Consider the following 4,994-nt stretch of genomic DNA (forward strand, 5'->3'; position numbering starts at 1 on the left):
GTTGGTGCTCTGCTTCGGACTCTATAATCTACCTCGACCTACAGAGTCTCGGCTTCTGACTCTTCTGACTCTACTTCGACCTCAGGGGTCTCGGCTTCTGACTCTACTTCGACTTCAGGATTCTCGGCTTCTGACTCTTCTGACTCTACTTCTATCTCGGGGGTCTCGGCTTCTGACTCTACTTCGACTTCAGGATTCTCGCTTCGACTCTTCTTCGACTTCAGGAGTCTCGGCTTCGACTCTTCCTTCGACTTCAGTGATACTCGGCTTTTTGACTCTTCTGACACTACCACGACCTCAGGGTCTCTGCTTCTTCTACTTCAGGCGTCTCGTCTTCTGACTAACTTCTCGACTTCAGGGATTCTCTGCTTTTTTGACTCTTCTGACTCTACCACGACCTCAGGGGTCTCTGCTTCTGAACTCTTACTTCGACTTCAGATTCTCCGCTTCTACTCTTCTTCGACCTTCAGGAGTCCTCGTCTTCTGACTCTACATCGACTTCGGATTCCGTCGCTCTGACTCTTCTGACTCTACCCTCGACCCCAGGGGTCTCACATCTGACTTCTACATCGACGTTCATGATTCTCGGCATCTGACTCATCTCGGACTTTCAGAGTCTCGCTTCTGACTCTTCTTGACCGTCAGGAGTTCGTCGGCTTTTGACTCTTTCTACTCGACTACCAACCTCGACCTCAGGGTCTCTGCTTCTGACTCTACCTCGACCTCAGGGGGCTCTGCTTCTGACTCTACTTCGTTCAGGTTCTCGGCTTCTGTCTCTCCTTAGACTTAGGAGTCTCGGCTTCTGGGACTCTTACTTCGACTTCTGGTTTCTCGGCTTTTGACTCTCTGACTCTACCTTCGACCTCAGGGGGTCTCTGCTCTGGACTCTACTCTCGGACTTCAGGATTCTCGCTTCTGACTTCTTCGACTTCAGGTGTCTCGGCTTCTTCGACTCAGAGTCCTCGGCTTTTCTGACTCTACCTCGACTCCATGGATCTCTTCTTCTGGACTCTACTATCGACTTTCAGATTCTCGCTTCTGACCTCTTCTGCGACGTCAGGCGCAAATTCTCGGCTTCTGACTCTTCTTCGACTTCAGGAAACTCGCCGGCTTTTTGACTCTTCTGATTCTAACCCTCGACCTCAGGGTCTCTCATCTGACTCTACTCGACTTCCAGGATTCCGCTTCTGACTCTACCTCGACCTCAGGGGTCTCTGCTTCTGACTCTACTTCGACTTCAGGATTCTCGGCTTCTGACTCTTCTTCGACTTCAGGAGTCTCGGCTTCAGCTCTTCAGGAGTCTCAGGCTTCTGCACTCTTCCTTCGACTCAGGAATTCTCGCATTTGACTCCTCTGACTCTACTCGACCCTCAGGGTCTCTGCTTCAGACTCTCTGTCGACTTCATGGTCTCGGCTTCTTTTGACTCAACTTCGACTTCAGGTTGCTTCGCTTCTGACTGGCATCTTTCGGACTTTGCAGGAGTCCTCGGCTTCTGACTCTACCTCGATCCGTCAGGGGTCTCTGCTTTCTGACTCTACTTCGACTTCAGGATTCTCGGCTTCTTTCAGACTCTTCTCGACGTCAGGAGTCTCGGCTTCTGACGTCTTCTTCGACTTCAGATCTCGCTTTTGACTCTTCTGACCTACCTCGACCTCAGGGTTCCTGCTTCTGTCTCTACTTCGCTTCAGGATTCTCGCTTCTGACATCTTCTCGACTTCAGGTCCTCGGCTTCTGACTCTTCTTCGACTCAGGATTCTCGGCTCGACTCTTCTGACTCACCTCGCCCTCGACCTCATGGGTCCCTCCTGCTTCTGACTCTACTTCGACTTTCAGGATGTTCCTCGGCTGTCTGACTCTACTTCGACTTCAGGAGTCTCGGCTTTCTGACTATTCTTCCGACTTTCGGAATCTCGCTTCTGACACTTCTGACTCTACCTCACCTAGGTCTCTGCTTGCTGACTCGACATCGTCTCCAGTAATTCTCGGCTTCTTCGACATCAGGATTCTCGGCTTTTTGACCTCTTCTGAACTCTACTCGACCTCAGGGGTCTCAGCATCTGACTCTACTTCGACTTCAGGATCTCGATTCTGACTCTTCTTCGACTTCAGGAGTCTCGGCTTCTGGACTTCCTCGACCTCAGGGGTCTCTGCTTCTGACTCTACTTCGACTTCAGGATTCTCGGCTTCTGACTCTTCTTCGACTTCAGGAGTCTCGGCTTCTGACTCTTCTTCGACTTCAGGATTCTCGGCTTTTGACTCTTCACGACTTCAGGATTCTTTCTCCGGATTCTTACACTTCATGACTCTACCTCGACCTCAGGGGTCTCTGCATTCTGACTCTACTTCGACTTCAGGATCTCGGGCTTCTGACTCGCATCGACCTTTCAGGAGTCTCGCTTTCCTGACCCTCTTCTTCGACTTTTCAGGATACCTCGGGCTTGTAAGAACTCTTCTGACTCTAAATCATCTACCTCGACCTCAGGGTCTCGCTATCTGACTCTACTCGACTGTCAGATTCCTCGGCTCTGACACTGTCTTCTGTCGACTTCAGGAGTCTCGGCTTCTGACTCTTTATTCGACTTCAGGAGTCTCGGCTTCTGACTCTTCATCGACTTTCAGGATTCTCGCTTCTGACCTTCTTCGACTCAGGATTCTCGGCTTTGTCTATTCTGATTTTTTTTTTTACTTACTCGACCCTCAGGGGTTCTCTGCTTCTGACTCTACTTCGGACTCTGGATTCTCGGCTTCTGACTTGCTTCGGGACTTATGGAGTCTCGGATTCGTCGACATCAGGAGTCTCGCTTCTGACTCTTCTACTCTTCGACTTCAGGATACTCCGGCTTTTGACTCCTTCTGAACTCTAAACTCGACCTCAAGGGGTTCTGCTTTCTGACTCTACTTCGACTCAGGATTCTCGCTCTGACCTCCTTCTTCGACTTAGGAGTCCTCGCTTCTGACTCTACTTCGACTTCAGGATTCTCGGCTTTTTGAATCTTCTTCGACTTCAGGTCTCGGCTTCTGACTCTAAACCTCGACTTCAGGAGTCTCTGCTTCTACTTCGACTTCAGGTGTCTGGCTTCTGACTCTACTATCGACTTTTCAGGATTTCTCGGCTTCTGACTCTACTTCGACTTCAGTATTCTCGGCTCTGACCTTCTTCGACTTCATGAGTCCCGGCTTCTGACATCTCTTTCGACTTCATAGTCTCGGCTTGCTTCGACTTCAGAGTCTACTTCTGACTCTCTTCGAATTCAGGGGGTCTGCGCTTCTTGATTCCTACTTAGACCTCTAAGGTCTCGGCTTCTGACTCTACTTCTATCTCGGGGGTCTCGGCTTCTGATTCTACTTAGACCTCTAAGGTCTCGGCTTCTGACTCTACTTCTTTCTCTGGGGTTTCGGCTTCTGACTCTACTTCGAACTCTGGGGTCTCGGCTTCATTCTCCACTTCTATGTCGAGTATCTCCTTAAACTGCACATGTTCCTAACGCCTCAATATATATATTTATTATATATATATATATAGTTATATATATATATATATTATATATATATATATATATATATATACTATATATATATATATATTATATATGATATATATTCTTTCTGTTTTTGGATTCCTCTTATCACCCCCCTTCCCTCCTCTGCCCTTTCCCTCTCTCTCTTCTTCCCTCCTGTCTCCCCTCCAAGACTCCCCTCCTACCCTCCCTCACTCTCCCTACCGTCCCATCCCTTCTCCCTCTCTCTCCCACCCCTCTCCTCCCTTCTCCATCTCCTCCTCCCTTCCCCTCTCCCTCTTCCTACACCCCCACCCCCCCCTTCCTATCACCCTTTCCATCTGTGCGAATCGCGATCAGCTGATTATGAGAGATCACATCATCCTGCCTCTTATGATTGTTCATATCTACATCATAATTCGCCATTTGTGTCTCACTCAGTCCGTGGCTACGTTTTAACTAGGGCCATTCAGACTCGGTGAACCGGTGATGTGAGGGCGTGCTCTTATGTGCCGTCTACGGTGGGAACGCACTCACAAACGCACGTACGCACGGTTTATGTAGGTTACGAGGGATGTGTGTGGTGGGGAAGAGGGAGTTTGGGGTTGTTTCAAGCGCCTGTTCATGAACACACATGCAGAAAGCAGGAACAAAGAAAGAAAAAATCAGGCAAAGACATATATAAAGAAATGCATACACACACAAACACACACAAACACACACACACATACATACACACAAACACACCCATGCACACAAACACACACTCATACACACACACACACACACATTTACACACTAATACAAAGACCCACACACACATTCACACTCACACATGCGTATACAAGCCCTCCCCCCCTCCCTCCCACACACACACACTCAAACATCACGTCGGGAGCCAAAGATCAGAAAAAGGTGAAACCATAGAGAGGTAACTATTCCTCTTCCCAAGGACGATTCCACCTTCCTCTTCCATTTCCTCTTGTTTGTTCTCCTCTTCTTTCGTGTTATGATTTTATTAATCTATTATCAATTTTTTTGGGGGAAAGAGGGGGGGGGGAGGGGATGGCTTATCTATGTCTGATTTGTTCTCATTCTTCTCTCACTCTATTTGTTTATCTGCCTGTATCTCTCTATTTCTTTCTCTCTCTCTCTCTCTATCTATCTCTTTCTCTCCCTTTCTCTCTGTCGTTTCCTCGCGTCTTTTTTTCTTCTCTCTTTTTTTTTCTCCTTTTTTCTCTTTCCCCACACCTCTTTCTGTTTTCCCTCTTCCTCTCCTCTCGTTCCTCTCTCTCTCGCTCCTCTCTCACACTCTCCCCTATCTTTTCCCTTCTCTCTCTCTCGCTCTTCTCTCACACTCTCTCTCACTCTCTCTCCTATCTCTTTCCTTCTCTCCCTCTCGGTCCTATCTCACACACTCTCTCACTCTCTCCCCTATCTCTTTCCCTCTCTCTCTCTCTCTCAACACATCTCGTCATTCCCACACTATCTCTTCT

At 48.4% G+C, this 4,994-nt stretch overlaps 1 pseudogene; it reads right to left on the bottom strand.

The window, feature by feature from the left end:
• Nucleotides 1-3,281: 3,281 nt before the first annotated feature.
• On the bottom strand, nt 3,282-3,924 carry LOC147469106 (uncharacterized; annotated as a pseudogene).
• Between the last annotated feature and the right edge of the window lie 1,070 nt (nt 3,925-4,994).

Source organism: Penaeus japonicus, unplaced genomic scaffold, assembly GCF_977035675.1.
Source record: "Penaeus japonicus unplaced genomic scaffold, GWHDUDI00000001_assembly GWHDUDI00000024, whole genome shotgun sequence".
Taxonomy (NCBI): domain Eukaryota; kingdom Metazoa; phylum Arthropoda; class Malacostraca; order Decapoda; family Penaeidae; genus Penaeus; species Penaeus japonicus.